Raw genomic sequence first — 16,157 nt, forward strand, 5'->3', positions numbered from 1 at the left:
GCGGGAGAGGAGGAGGAGGAGGAGGCGCGCGTGCGCGTGGGGGGGGGGCTCCCAGCAGGTTCCGCGCTCACGGGGCGCCTCTTGCTCTTTCCCCTCAGAAGACTCCCCGAGCGCTGACGAAGCCGCCGCCTGAGGCGAGAGGCGGCCTGCGGCAGAGAGGCGAGGATGCGCGAGTGAGCCCTCGGCGGCGTCGCTGCTGCTGCTGCTGCTGCTGCTGCCCGGGCGGCCGCGCTGGATTGAGCGCGCTCGGCGAGGCGGGCGGCGGCCGGCATGGGGCCCTGGCCGAGGACGGGGTGGTGGCGGCCGCTGCAGGGGCCCCCTCGGCCGGCGGCGGCGGCGGCGGCGACCACCCCCCGCTTCTGGAGCTTGTGCTGGCTGCTGCTGGGCGCCTGGAGGGGGCTGCTGGCCTCCGCCTGCCCCAACGCGTGCGCGTGCGGCCCCGAGCGGATCTGGTGCGGCGACTCCGCGGCCAGCCTCGTGTCCTTCCCCGTGCTCGGCAAGAGGAGCGAGCGGGAGAAAGTCACCGACATGTGAGTGAGCGCGCGGGGCGGGGGGCCCGATTATCCGTTCGCCCGTCTATTGACATGGAGCGATGCACGCCCAACGGCACACCTTATCTTAACACCTCGGGTTAAATAGTCCCGCTAAGCCTCTGTTGGGGTACGTACATTATGCAGGTGGGTCGTGCCTAAACGCCTAATTATTTCAGGCTAAGAACAGATCGTAGGTTTCAGATGCATTCCGTTTATTAGATTTTATTTTTTTGTAAAAAAAAAATTCGCAATCGTAGTATGCACGTTCTCTAGGTGCATGCCATTACTTTAACCTTCACGATGATATAATAGAAACTGGAATACGAAATAACGGTAATGCAGACTAAACCGTAGCTATTTTTATCTGCTTATATTTTTTTAATTAGTTCCCCTTATTGCTGTGGTCAGACATGTACCTAGAGAACAGCATCTCAACCCAGAGAAGGGTAGAGCTACAAGGAGAACGGCTAATATGTGCTTGTGCATAGAGTCTGTGATGCATCTTGTTGTAGTTAATGTTGGAGAAAACACCCTTGCCTTCAGAGCTGTTTGCTTCGGAAGTGATCTGGAGATGTTTTTAGCACTATCTCTCTCTTTGGCATCTCTTCAGCAAATCTTTCAATACTTCTACAATATTTCCAGTCCTTTTTTTGTGTGTGTATTGGGAAGAAAATCTTTCTAGCAATCAGAAGAGCGATTCCCCTGAATAAAATTTTGCTTAAGGAAACTATCTAAGGATATTTAGGAAAGGATATGTAAGAAGAGATGGTCTCTGTATAGCAATGCACTTGCTCAAAAGGCTCATAGCTGCAAGCCTAAAAGCCTGGGCTGATCTAATTTAGATTTGACTTTCTCTGAGATATAATTTTGAAACCATTTAGCTTATAAATCTTAATTGCCCACAGTCCAATTTCCTGGGAATAAATAGATGATAAAGCAATAAAGAACATAGATTGGTGTTGGTTTTAGGACACGGCTGGTGTTCTGTTACAAACCTGCTGTCAGACTTCAGTAGGGTAACTTCCACATTGCTGCTTGTTATCATTAGCCTTTCAATACCTGCTGCGGTTCTGTAAATAAGGAACAAATAATGTAAATACGGTCATTTATACTAATAACATGACATTGACTTATTTGATTTATTAGTTTGCGCTAATAGGGAAGTTATATGTGATTTCTTTTTTTTTTACCAATTCTACCAGTTTTCATGTTTTTTTATCACTACAAACTACACATTTTGTTTATATGTGCATTTAAACTTCTCTTTAAGGTGTATGAAAAATGAGATGATGTTAATAATCGCTGGGAATAAAGAATTGTTTTTACTCCTTGTAGGATAGAATAAACCCTAGGATCTTAATTTATCGAGTAAGCACCCCTTGGTGCACAAGACACTTGTGAGCGGGGGCAGTGTTCCAGGGAGGGATAAGAGTGGCGGAACAGTGTCTTCATCGCCTGTGTGGGTGGGTGGAATGCCAACTGGGAGAGAACCCTTGCTAATCCACTTCAGAATTATGGAATGACCCCTATTGCCCCATCAGCCCAACTGAATTAGAGAAGGAAACTAAAAAAGCGATACTTTATCGTAACGATGTTTTCCCTATTTGACTTTAAGAAGGGATCAGAGATGTTCTGTTCCTCTTCTACTGTATTATTCAGGTTAGTGCCCCATAGAACAGAACTTGTATCTATGGATACGACTCAATAAAAAAGATCTATACATGTTCATTTCCAGCAAAGTAAGGGGGTACCAGATTGGGGAGGGGGTCATAAATTACGGTAAATGGGGGCAGGTTCAAAAGTTTGAGAAACATTAAATTACATTATAATTTCTGAGATTAAAAAAAATAGTTTAACACTATACAGTCCTTAAATGATAGTAATTACTTTTAGACCTTCTTTTTATCTCATAGTAGTTGATTTCTCCTTTGAAACATCATTTTCTCATCCAAGGCCTCATTGTCATTGGAATAAGTAGCTCAGGATGGTCGAGTGCAGATGTGAAGGCCAGAGATGTAAAAAAAAAAAAAAAGGCTGAAGACCCCTTATTCAGTCATCTGCCTTTGCTGCATTGTTTTTTACACGATAATATGTAGGGTTGAACTTAGAAAAGGATTGAAAGGATTCTCTTTACAGCTTTGTAACTGAAGTCTGTTCAGAGCACCTATATTGTAGGTGAATTTTTTGTTTATGATAATCTTTTTGCAGTTTATGATAGTTCCTCTACAGCATTTGTTATGCCTACTTGTGGCAGAAAGACATGGACATTTCCTCAGAATTTGCTTAACGGTTTTAAAAACCTGGAAAGTTTCAAGCAGATACAGCAAGTGCTTATTTTAATGATTTTTAATTACCCAAATACGTGATACTGATTTAGCTTCATATTTTGTCACAAATACTACCAGTCATCTTTATTATATTCCTCTGAACTACATTTCTCAAATTTAAAATTAAATATATTTTAAATACACTGATAAAGCAAGCTTTATTTTTCCTTTGCACTTCAAAGATTTGTTAGCAGTATCTTTACCTCTTCTAGCTACCACCATCTACTTTTGGTACCTTACCAGTATGAACCACTCTATCATTAGTTTGCTAGGTTGCTCATACAAATATGGTTGATTTTTCATGAGAATTTATTGCAGATATTTAAGATAGAAATAATTGAAAAGGGCCCTTGTCATTAGAGGATGAGCAGGCCAAGACCATTCATTAATGTTTATTGTGAAACATCCAGTTACTTTAGCTTTTTGTACAAAGTCTATGTGGCAACTGTACCTTAATTAAACAAACTGTTGCTTTTGCAAAGTGTAAATACAATTGAATGCTTCCCATGTGGTATGTTACTTTGTAATTTAATAACCCATAAAACTAATAGGCCTTACTTCTTCTATTCAGCATGCCATAAAGAAATCTTGCTGCCAGTTTCTTAACATCCATGCCAAAATTGACAATCCATGGAGTTTTCATATCTTACGCATATATAAAAGGGAAGAATAATGGGATTTTTTATTACCTCTTTTTTTTTAAAAAAAAAGTTTGGGATGCATGTCATGTTTTATTGCACACATTTCCCCCTAAGCTAATGTAGAATGTAAGCAACTATTGAGTGAAAATTGGGGAAAACTTGAGACTTGGTTTCTGGAATCAGGGTAAGTGTTCAGTGCAATAGAATCAGGCTTTTTTAAAATGTGCACTATATAATACTGAACATTCATGTGAGTTTTACAGTATGTGTGGTGGTCTGGTAGAAGGCAGGAAAGAGAAGAGGGAGGAAGGGATAGGCCTTCCACAGGTGAAGGAGTGGGGGAGGAGCTTTAGGTCAGTGCATGTGTTGAGAGGCGGGATAAATTGTAAATACACATATTCTGTGATCCAGCAGAGGGTGAATGCTAAAAGTGAAATTTCCCCAACCTGACAGTCTTCCTTTGAGAGTTTTACATAGGATAGCCCAGACCACACTGAGTAAAAACTGTTGGTTAAATTTGTTTTTAGTTTAGATAAATAGAACCCATGGGGAGGGGGGGAACGACACCTTGCACAGTCACATTTCTTTCACCCGTAATAGATTTTTCAAAAACTCACTTGTCTGCTTTAATGAATACGAGAAGTGTTCTTATAAATATATGCCTATGATGTGATTGTATTTGATCGTGTTCCTTCGGGTACTGATGTGGGCTTGAAAAGCTTTTGTTATGTATAAAGACTATTGCTCCATAATGGACTTCAATCTACTTTGATAATTTGAGGAACAAATCTGAGTCAGAAGAAGAGAGAAGCCATTTATGAATGGCTGTTTCCTCGCGGTCACCCTGCCGACTACTTTGGGGCTTTGTTTGATTATAAATATAGTGCGTTTTCCAACCGTCAGAGGTCGCCTTGCTTTCCCATGTGTTTCTGTGTGTTTTGCCCGTGTTTTCTGGATTCATGTTTAGCCAGCATCTGGAAAACACGGGGGAAACTTGCAGAAGCGTGTGGGGAGAGCGAGGCAACCTCTGACGGTTGGAAGATTAATGTATAATCAAAGCAAAGCCCCAAAGTAGTTGCAGGGTGACTGCAAGGAAACAGCCATGCATTAATGGCCCGAGACTACTGTAGAGTTGCTTATTTTTTTCAGGGCAGAATTTCTAGAACTGAAATAATGAGACGGCTTGTGAATATCATAAGAGTTTTTGATTAATATTTTGTCTTGTACTGAAATATAGTGCATGCGTGTGTTAAAAACGCATTATTATAGACTACAGTATGTTGTAGCTAACTTTACCAGTTCTTCTGTCAAGCCATTGCTACAGTGATTTATGACTATTCAGAAAAGCAGAGTTTGAAATTAATTGCTCTATTTAAGGATGCATAATGTGCCAACAAAAAAGTAGGCAACTTTTCAACTCTTCCACTATGCCATTGAAAGAACAGATTGTGTATGTGTGTATATCAGAAACCACAAAACGAATTTATAATGTGGTTATACAAACCACTACAGACTTGTTAATAAATAAGGCACATTGTGCAATTTAAAGAATAAATTATTTAGCAAGGTTTGTAAGCTGGTGCAGAGACATTCTCCTTCCATGACTGTGAAGCTTTGCCCTGTTAATAGCTTGGGTCTCTTCCATGTTTTGCTTGAGAGTATAAAATAATACTCTTTTATCTGTGTGTTTTTATTTAATGGTTTCTGTTAATCTGCACAGAGCATTCTGCTGAAACGTGGTCCTTCTTGTGATTTTGGACTGTGGTGGCAGGCCCTCTCCTGCTTCCTTACTGTGTGGTATAGCTTGGACCAGATGCAGTGTTCTGGACCATGGAAGGGTCTCCCTTTCTTAAAAGGCCAGGGAAGCCATAAATCTGAAACTCTGACTAAGTTGTGTTTCCCCCCAATAAATAATATCTGAACAGGTCCAGAAATACGTCTTGATGGATAAACAGTTGACAGGAAAGTTGTGTGTTGGAGGATGATGCAGATTGTAAATGCACAAATTGTGTATCCGATTTGATCCAGAAACCATTTACATGTCTCTACAAGATAAATTGCTTGCAACTTTTTATGGAGTAGTTAATTGCTCTAAAGTTATCCTAAAGCAAGTAGAAAACTGTTCAGGAAGGAGAACTTGCTAAGGCAACATTATCTGGGCAGATTAGTGGAGGCTATGCAGTCTACCTAGGAAAAGGATGGAAGCTGGGAAGATTCTCATAAGACATTATACTTTCCCCCTGAATTTTCAGTTTATGTGTACCATGGCCTCCTAATATGCATTTAGCATTGTTGTTGTAGTGTTAGTGATGTTCAGATTTTTTACCACAAGAAACTAAGTTCCAGGAGATAGGAATCTTAATTCCTTTAATTAGCCATTTGGCATTTTGTAGGATTCACCTTCCCACACAAGATACAAAACTCAGATCCTGTAAATAAATCGTTACTCATTCAGTGTTTTATTAAATATGCACAATTTAGTTTTAGATGAGTAAAAAGTTTTAGGCAGATGTACATAAATCTTCCATTTGTCCAAAATAAAAAGTTATGGACCAAAGGTTTTTTAAATGTCTAAACTGGTAGGAAGTAGAATCATGGGTGTGTATCACAGTTAAATGCTAAAGCAAACCATGTTATAGAGATTATCTTAGAAAAACCTTAATCTATAGAAACAAGAAATGCAAGGATATCTGAATCTAATTCCTTTCTTCTTGGGTCCTTCACATCATGCCACTATTGATCTAAGACATTTATTATTTATTTAAATATTTATACCCTGCCTTTCTCCAGGGATTCAAGGAGACTTGCGTGATTCTGAATATCACAAAATACAACAAAATGATAAAATGAAAACAACCACCAGTTGAAAATTAACAAGCAATTTGGCTTAAATAAATACAAATTTCCAGTCTACTTACAGGCTCTTTAAAGCCTCCTCAGCCCAAAATTTTCCCATCTTTCATGATCTAAAGATAGGCAAGGATGGTTCTCTTTGAGCTCACTCAGGTAAGGTGTTCTATAAAGCTGATGATTCATATTCCAACTGTAATTGCTACAAATGTTGTGGGAACTGTTCCCTGTGGAGGAATCCCATGCTGTGTGATGTGTAAACACTTTGGCAGGCCTAATTCCTGGATCTTTCCTGGATCATCCAGGAAAGAGGGCACAGATTTGGTGGGAAGAACCTATTTAGTTGGCCAGCCCACACATTTCCTGTACACAATTTTAGAATAGTTGTGTGGGACCTCACAATGATGAAATGGATTGGATTCGAATAACTGTACATGTGACATTGCTTTTGCAGCATGGGTGCTTCTGTGATAACTTTGGAGCAATTAACTACTATAAACAAATTGAATTTAGTCCCATTTAATTTTAATACCATACAATTTTAATGGAAATTATTAGGACTGTTCTTATATTTACCATATTCCTTCAACAGATGCTTGTTTTAAGAAAGTAAAAATATGCACTAAGTATAACCACAAATACATTTATGCTAGTTGTGGTGTTTACGGTGGCCTCAGACCAGGGAAACCCTTGCCACATCAGTAGAGTGCCCTACCCAGATCCTCATAGGCCACCCTAATGTAATTCCAGTGCTCCTTTACACACAATTCCATCCCCGGCATTACCCTTTTTCATATAGAGTTTTCCCACACCCCAGGCTCCTTACAAGTTTCTTATTTAGAGTCCATGCCCCCATGCTGTTTGTTTAGCCCGGCGTGGTGGTTTGGAGCAGTGGACTCTGATCTGGAGAACTGGGTTTGATTCCCCACTCCTACAAACGAAGCCAGCTGGGTGACCTTGGGCAAGTTACAGTTCTATTAAGAGCTCTCTCAGCCCCACCTACCTCACAGGGTGTCTGTTGTGGGAAAGGGAAGGTGATTATAAGCCGGTTTGAGTCTCCCTTAAGTGGTAAAGAAAATTTGCATATAAAAACTAACTCTTCTTCTAGCCTGTGCCCTATAGTCTTCCCCAAGTCCATTCATTTCCCCTGTCAATAAAGCCTTCAGGGGTTCTGTGTGCTTTTCTGAGAGGTCAGAGGCACCTTTTATCCACTCTCTGGCTCTGCTGCCAGCTGGCTGCGCTCTTCTCTTCTCTTCTCTTTTTTCTCTTCTCTTCTCTGGCATTCCCTTCAGGGAAAGGAGTCAGTCCTCCTGGATCCAGGTCAGTCAGCTTCCCTAAGGTCTCCCTCCTTGGAACGACCTCAGAGTCCTCTCCACGGCAGCCCTCTTCACCCCCTGTTACCTTCCACAGCTCTCTCCTTTTGGGCACAGCCTTCGGTTTGTCTCCTTTCAGCCGTGTCAGCCTCCTTTCTTTTCTCCTGCTGACCTACATCTTCCTTGTTTCTGACATCTTCATCTACAGGTAGCTTCCAGCTGTTCCCTGGGTCAACTTTAAAAGCACTCTCCTGGTCGTCCCTTCCCCACCCCTTCATCAGCACAGAGGAGTTACTTTCAGCCCGATTGTTTTCCCCTCCAGTCTGGCTGATTACCATCTTCTTACACCTGTTGAGCCTTCCCAGCCGAGCCTGTCGGCCATATACCCCTTCCCTTTTGACGGGACTTAGGTCTTCTGCCTGTGGATGCCAATGAGAAAAAAAATCATAATTACCATGGTGTTGCCCAGCCCGGCGTTGTACTTCAAAGGAGTACGGTTGGAGTGCCAGCATCCAACGTTGCACCCATTCATTATGATCTCCACGGTCCTTCATCCACCGAAGCGCTGCATGGTCTGTTATCAATATAAACTGGTTGCATAACAAATAATATCGAAGTGATGTCACCACCCATTTTATTGCCAGGCCTCCTTCTCTAGTGTGGTATAGGCTTGCTCCCGGGGTCCCTCTGCCTCTGAGCCAGAACAGCTCCTAGGCCCGTGTTGGCGAACCTATGTCACACGTGCCTGACTTGGCACGCCGAGCCCTCTCTGTGGGCACGCGTGGGTAAGTTGAGCAGCTGGGCAGAGGGGGCTTTGAACTGTGGTTCAAAGCCCCCCCTTCCCTGGACTCCCCGCAGCCCAGCTGAGCGGCGGGGGCTTTGAACCTCTCAGTGCTGCCCCCCTTCCCTGGACTTCCCGCCGCCCAGCTGGGCGGCCCTCTGCGTCCCCTCCTCACAAGGCGCCATCTGAGCCAGACACTTGACGGGGCTCCTGGAAAGGTGCACGAGGCGAGCAGAGGCGACCACTGCGAGGCGGCGAGTTTGGCAGGCTGCTGCTGCTGGGGGAGGGGGGCGCGCGTGGGGCCGGGGCGTCGCTGCCGTCCGGCGCCTCAGTGGGCGTCTGGTGGGCGGGCTGAGCGGGCTTCCTCCTCCGGCGCGTGCTCCCCGGCTCCGCGTGCGCCCCGAGGGCTTCTCCGGTGTGCGGCATCAAGAGCAGCAGGAGGCGGACGCCCACCCACAGGCCCCGCCGCTTGGACGCCTCCGGCCATGAACAGCTCCTGGGCAGGGGGCCTCGTGGAGGGCTCCGCCGCCGCCAGCCCCAGCCCGGCGGTGGCGGCCAGCTGGGCGTTGGGGCCGGCGTGCGTGCCCTTCTGGGACTACGGCCTGAACCAGGGCCTGAGCGTCTTCGTGGCGCTGGCACTGGGCACCACCATGCTGGGCCTGGGCTGCACAGTGGAGCTGGGCCAGCTGGGCGCGCAGCTGCAGCGACCCCAGGGCCTGCTGCTGGCGCTGCTCTGCCAGTTCGGCCTCATGCTGCTGGTGGCCTTCGTGCTGGCGCTCACCTTCGCCCTCGACGAGGTGGCCGCCATGGCTGTCCTGCTCTGCGGCTGCTGCCCGGGTGGGAACCTCTCCAACATTATGTCCCTCCTGGTCGATGGGGACATGAACCTCAGTTAACCTGCCGGGCGAGCAGGGGAGGCGGCCGGGCGCACGCTCCAGGCGAGGCGCAGGGCTCCGCGCTTGGTCCAAAGCCAGCTTTCGGCTTCAGGTCGGGGGGGGGGTCCTGCAGGCAGAGGTCCAACAGGCGTAGAGTCGTCGTCTGGAAGAAGGCGCGCCCGTGCGATTGCAGCTGGCAAAGGCGCGCAGGACGGGAGGGGGGGGGAATCCTGGGCTATTGATGCACGGGAAGTTTCAAAGCCCCCTTTCCTTTCCTGCACAGGAGGTTTCAAAGCCCCCCCTTTCCGGTGCAAAGCCCCCCCCTTTCCTGGACGCTAGGCGGCGGGGGCTTGGTGTTGGCACTTTGCGATAATTAAGTGGGTTTTGGGTTGCAGTTTGGGCACTTGGTGTCTAAAAGGTTCGCCATCACTGTCCTAGGCCAACCCTGGGAGTGTCAGTGTACAGCCGAAAGGGTTTTGAAAAGTCAAGACTCTTGAGGACTTTGAGAGGCACTGCAACAAGGCCTCAACGGCTTCTTGACCTTCCTGGTTCCAGGACAAATGCTCCTTTACCCCTTTTCACAAAAAGTCTGATACAGGGCTGTGACTGAGGCAAAATGGCGGATAAAACGGCTATAATATCCCGCAAGCCCTAACAGCTGCCTAATTTGCTGCTTCATTTGCGGGATGGGTAACAGTTGTAAAGCCTCTACCTTCTTTTGCATCGGCGCACTTTCTCTCTCCCGACCACATGGCCTAAGTACTGCAAATTAGGGCTGTCAAAAAAAAAAATTCGATACAGTTCGGATTCGGCCGAATTTGACCCTTGTGGGTTCGGTACGTGCCGAAGTCCGAACTCCCCCGCTTCGGATCCCCGGTAATTCGGGGGGATCCGGAGTTCGGGGGAAAATTCGGCCCCAGCGCGCCTTCAGAAGGATTCCCTGAAGGCGCGCGGGGGCCCTTTAAACTGATCTGAGCCTCCCAGCTGGGAGGCTCAGATGAGTTTAAAGGGCAGCCCGCGCCTTTCAGCGGGCTCCCCTGAAGGGGGGCCGAATTTGCCGAATTTATTCACGAACTCCCGAACTCGCTGAATTCGGCCCCCCCGGTTGCCCGCCAGTTTTGAGTTCGGATCCGTCCGAACAGAAAATCACCGAATCAGGGGAAATTCGGTTGATTTTCAGTTCGGACCGAACCGAATTGACAGCCCTACTGCAAATGAGGTCGGATTAAAATGCACTTTCATGCATTTAGGTGCAGGCCAGTGCTTTCTCCCACCCATGAAAAACATTCCACTATCACAGGGAGGGGTGACAAAGGATCTGGCAGGCGACCTCTGGTAGAGGCACATTGACAGCATGGGCAAGCTTTACAATAGTCACTGACGCGTTTTGCGACTGAGGGCCAAAATAAAAAACCGTAAAACCCGTCGAAGGGTTTTGCCTCACCCTAAGTGCCCTGCCTATTCCAAGTCGTGGGCCTGGAACAAGACGAAGGCCCTTACTTTACCTGGAACTACCAGTTGCCAGATTTCCTTCCACTTTGATGGACCTTCCTTCATTACATGCCACAGCAGACCCTGCTTGCGCAAATTGGGGTAGTCGTCCCGCTCATCTAGGGTCCATCACTTGGCCTTCCTGGACCACTAGCTGGCCCTTTACCTCATTCAGTGATTTGTTGGCTGCCTGCCACTGTTGAAAGTCTGGCTTTTCTGACCACCTCCTCCGTGTCTCCTCTGCCTCATCCCCTTGTGAATTCTGCAGCCCCTTGGTCTCCCGTCCCGAGCCACCCTCATCATCTTCCTGTGAGGCTGCCATCGCTTTTCCCACTCCTCTTAAGGACACGTCTCTTATTACCACAGCTCGCCACAGGGGGTACTCGTCCAGTGAGAACTAGGGCCAGCACTTCTTTCAGTACTGCAAACAAAACGATAGCCTCGTAATTTCCCACCTGCAGCTTTCCCTGTATGGTTGGCCATTCTTGTTGGAGCTCTTGTGTGCTGAGGTGGGCCCTGTGGAGCATCCTTTGGTACCAGTTCGGGACGTATGATGATGACAGCACTTCCTGTGTCAATAAGAGCTGGCGTGGTCTGGCCAAACTCTTGGGCTTGCACTACCAAAGATGAATCAGATTTCCTCTGTCTCTTCAAATACTGGGAAGAGGAGCAATCATGTTGAAAATGCCTGGGTTGCCCACAAGTAAAGCATAGGTCTTTAGCCGGGCTGCTACCCGGTACACTGTTGTTACTCCCTGTCCCTTGTTTCTTTCCCACTTCTGCTTTGGGCATTTCCTGCTAGTTTTGCTCCTTCTCTGCCTGCCCAGTATTTAAAGCACCCCAGTTAGCTGGACGTTTAGGCCAACTTCTGCCCTTGGGAGAGTGTTTGACAGCTGTAGCCTGGCCCTCTTGAGGCTGTAGATGACCTCTTCCTTCTGGTCATTCTGCCTGCATCTTGGGGAAAAGCCTATTGTTGCTGTGGAGCGGTGGGCTGCTTTGTGAGAGTGGGTGGTCGCATGAGTCGCATGCCTGCATCGCCGCTGCCTCCCTTTCTTATTTAAACACCACTCTCCAGGTCATGTGGCCTTGCTTTTGGTGTGGTGGACCCACCCTCTCTCCCTATGTTCAGTGGCTTGTTTTGTTTCTGTCATAGCTTTAGACGGTTTTTGGCATTAGGCCGAATCCATTTAGGAGGAAGATGTTCCTGCGTGCCTGCCTTCCCGCCTTTTGGGGACCCCCATAAGGGGTCTTGGGGTTGAGTCCTATTGCGGATGCCCAGCTTGGGGGCTGTTGCGTGGCTCCACTCACAGGTGGCGATGGTAACCCTTAGAGGTCTATGTCCAAGTGGAACCACTGGTTTGCCACTCTGGTTTGTCCCCCAGCATTCGAGTTGGGGATTGTTCATTGGCTGACAGGGTGGTAGACTGATGCCTGGATCAGTGCCCTGTGCCTTGACAATGCTCCATCTGTGGCAATCAATTTTGGCATTAGGCCGTTGTTAACCGAATTCTTGTGTAACTGTATTCATTACCTCCCCCCATTTCTGCTGCGGTGCTACTCCTGCCTTTAGACCCGCAAACTTATAGCCTTCTACTGTAAGTTGATATTATTTATTAACTTACAAAATTTATATGCTGCTTCTTCAGGTTACATGCTTCTAGATGGCACTGTTAGTTTTCTACATGAAAAATTATGAGTGTATCCAACCTTAAAGAGAAAGTGTGTGCATACTGTTGCACCCAGTGCTATTTCAGCATGTCTTAAATACATGGGTTGATTCTGGATTCCCTGACCTAACTTTCATTCAGTCAGTCACATGGCTGCAGGGAGTTCCCTGCTGAGATCTCTATTTACAAGTGTGCAGTTGCTGGACTCAGATTCCTTTTCCACTTCCACCCAGTCAGCTTGAGTCCCCAGTAGGGAATTTGCTTCTGTCATGTGAATGACTGAATGGAAGTTAGGTTGTGGAATCCAGACCTAATCTGGAGAACACCATAATGTGTGGTTTGGCCTTTAGTTTTTGTCATCTAAGAGGCTGTTAGGAGAAAGCACAAATTGTGTCATGCTTAAAAGAAAGTGTATTGTTTGGACAGATATAATCTGATACAATCAAAATAAAATAAGCAGTATATTTAGATAACAGGTTATACTTTTAAAGATTGAAAACATTGTACTTTTCAGTAATCAATCATCACACACATTAAAGCACATTATACTATTTTTGTTCACAAATAGATTGTTTTACATGAATGTGTTCATATTACACATTTTGAGTAGATAGAATCTACTCCTGAAAAGACCTTTTCCCCATTGATTTTTACTTTTTTTTCCCCTTGGCCTGATAAGGTGAAATCGTCATAATGATCTGGCCATCTCTGTGTATTGGTTGGTGCCTTGTTGACATGGGTAATGTGGGGGTGCGGTTAGTAAGAAGTGGTGCTGGTAGGTGGTAGTGTGGATTTCAGGGATGTAGAATCTGTGTCAGTAATGCTTTGTTAATTCTTGTTTCCATAGTTACTGTTGTGCAGGCGATTCTGCTACTGGAACATGGATCATGACTGTATTACACTAGTACTAGTTCTGACATAGTGGCTGTCGGTTCTTGCTCTGGGGACAGGGCATCTTGAAAAGCTTGGGTGATTCTCGTCTGCTCCTCGGGGTTAAATTTCTGACTTCCTGTCATCTGACGTGAATCTCCTGGAAGTTCCAGTTTTCCTCCTTTCAAGATTTTATCCAGCAGGAAGAATTCACGTTCCAGTGATAACTTCCCACACTGAGAACTGGAACAGGAGGGATTCTAAAATACATTTCCCATAAACAGGGTTTTCTGATAGTAGAACTTGGACCAAACTGCCATATTATTCATTTTTACCAGTGGTTCATATTAGGGCATAGATGGCTTTTGAGAGTGTCCTTGCAGTTCTAAACTGCATGGTATAACTTTTAAAACAAGGATTTTTCAAAATAACTTATGTAGACATAGTTCTGTTAACTAAATGCTTTCAAGCATGGGGAAAAATGGTAAACATGCCACGTTTCAAGTTTTAAAAATGGTTTCTTGCTTGAACTATCCCAACTCAAAATAAATTAGTATGAAATGTATTCTTTTCATGAATTAGTTGATATTATTTAGCTTTTCCAAAATACGTGGGCTGATCAGGAACTACTTCTGCTTGTGGCTGTATTTGTCATAAGTTAGTTTTGGAAAGATTAATCTCCAGTACAGAAATGCAAAATCTTTAGAAATTGTGAACACATGGGGTAAAAATGCCTTTATTTGCGTATTGTGTGTAGGGAAGAATAAGTATTTCATTACATGCATTTGTATGAATGTCTTGGGTATGTTTTGGTCACACTAGGCTTTTGGTGTGACTATGTACAAAATATGCTTCGGGATGGGGAGTGGGTCTCTCCGTGCAAGAACACAAAGAGATTCACTGGCTCGATGCCCTCACAATAAATGCTACACACAGTTCTCTCCTTCTCTCATACAAGCCAGTGGGGTCCAGGGACCTCTGCACCAGTGGCTGCAGAGAGGCTTCAAGGAGGGTCTCGCTGATTCAAGCCTTTTCCCTGCCATCACTGGAGCCTGAGGTGGAGTGTGTGTCCTTGGGTTTTGGTGCTATTTTAGCTATGTCTCAAGTTGCACTCCCATAATCTTCTCTCAGATGGATGTTGTTTGCTTTTTGGGGAGAAAATCAGCCACAGTATCTAATACTAATAATTTAAGAAAAATTAAATCTTATCTTTCCATAATTAAAGATACATATTGCAATTTGTACAAATACTGTTTTATATCTGCCAGTACAGATACTGCATAATCTCTAATTGTTTCAAATGAGTTTGTACAGGACACGTATTTAGCAGAATACATATTAATTCCTTATATTCAAATAATAGTGACAAATATGCCATTGAGGTGGGGCAGGTACTTGCTGTAGCGTGGCTCTTTAAAGGTACAAATTTGCCCATCCTCCATACTAACTACATTTTGTGAAGCCTTGTAAAAAATAAATTGGGGGCAGTCATTTACCATTCCTCTGATCACTCCAATCATCCCTTTGTACCCCTTTCTCTCCACTCTCACGATTTACAGTTGCCCTGTTTTCTCAGTTTATTGGTAACCCTTTTTGCAGTTACATCATTTTTGTGGGTCTCTTTTAAAGTAAGAATACAGTGAAGGACAAAAGTTGCCACTATAAAGATGTACCATACTATGAAAATGTGCATTAGTAAAACAATTATTCTCTTATTTATTTTATGTATTATTTACTACATTTATATGCCACTTTGCTCATAGAACTCAGGGAAGTGTACACAGGATTCACAGGTAGTGTTTCATCTAGGCATTGTCCAGACCCTTAGTTCCTTTTCTCCTCCCTTTCTTGAAACTCAAAGGCCAGAAGAGGAAGGAAGAGCAAAGAAATCCTGTGCGAGTGGGTGTTGGTCTGGGAGACTTGTCAGTGACAACCTCTGGGTGTGGCCTGGAGATTTCCAGGAATCACAACTGATCACCAGATGACAGTGGTCAGTTCCCCTGAAAATAGCAATGTCAGAAGGCAAACACTATGGCAGTATATCCTGCTGAGGTCCTTCCCCTCCTCAAACCCTGTCCTTCCTAGGCTTCACCACCAAATCTCCAAGAATTTCTTAACCTGGAGTTGGCAACCCTACTTGTCACATTCTCAACTTTTACCTTTGTCCAGTTTTTGATACTTTTATCTACGATAAGTGATAGAGATACTTTGTTAATCTTTCCACCCCTCCTCCTCCATTAGTCTCTCCAGGTATCTGTATGCAGGCACCATTTTACAAGTAAAAGTGCTGACTGGAAAATGGAGAGTGCCTGTTAATCAATGATGCAGAAAATATATTTAGTTACAGTTGTCATTTTGGATTGTTGAAGCTTGTCCTGGAGGCTAAAATAATTGATATGAAATGATCTGGTAGTGAAAATAGCTTGAGATATTATGGTTGTTGACATTTTCTGTGGCATATAAAAGGAACATCAACACTGATCACATGACTTCAATTATCCACTCATAACTTAGAGTGATTTTCTTGTAAGTTATAAAAACTATTCAATTACATAAAAGAAAAGCTATTTCTGAGAGTGAAAGCACACTACATTTCTCAAAACTGACCTCAGAAATGCATGGTAAAGTCAGAGCTTTTGGGAATATTAATGTTTGATAAGTATCATCAAGGTTGAGAGTAGTTGCAATTGAGGTAAAAATAGGCTTTGAGCTGAGAAAAGGTTTTGTTTCAAACCTTGTTCTGACAGGAGCATGTACACAGAGTAGTGTGTGAGGCAGGGGTGGACATGATGAGACCATACATTTCAGA

The 16,157-nt window shown here is 44.9% G+C and overlaps 1 protein-coding gene across 3 annotated transcripts in view; it reads left to right on the forward strand.

Moving 5' to 3' along the window:
- Window positions 1–372: 372 nt before the first annotated feature.
- NTRK2 (neurotrophic receptor tyrosine kinase 2) overlaps window positions 373–16,157 on the forward strand; it is a 190,021-nt gene continuing 174,236 nt past the window's right edge. For all 3 annotated transcript variants that reach the window (XM_056847989.1, XM_056847991.1, XM_056847990.1), the window contains exon 1: window positions 373–530. The gene's annotated coding sequence lies outside the window, so the exon portion shown is untranslated. The remainder of the gene's footprint in view (window positions 531–16,157) is intronic.

The sequence above is a fragment of the Euleptes europaea genome, chromosome 4 (assembly GCF_029931775.1).
Source record: "Euleptes europaea isolate rEulEur1 chromosome 4, rEulEur1.hap1, whole genome shotgun sequence".
Classification (NCBI taxonomy): domain Eukaryota; kingdom Metazoa; phylum Chordata; class Lepidosauria; order Squamata; family Sphaerodactylidae; genus Euleptes; species Euleptes europaea.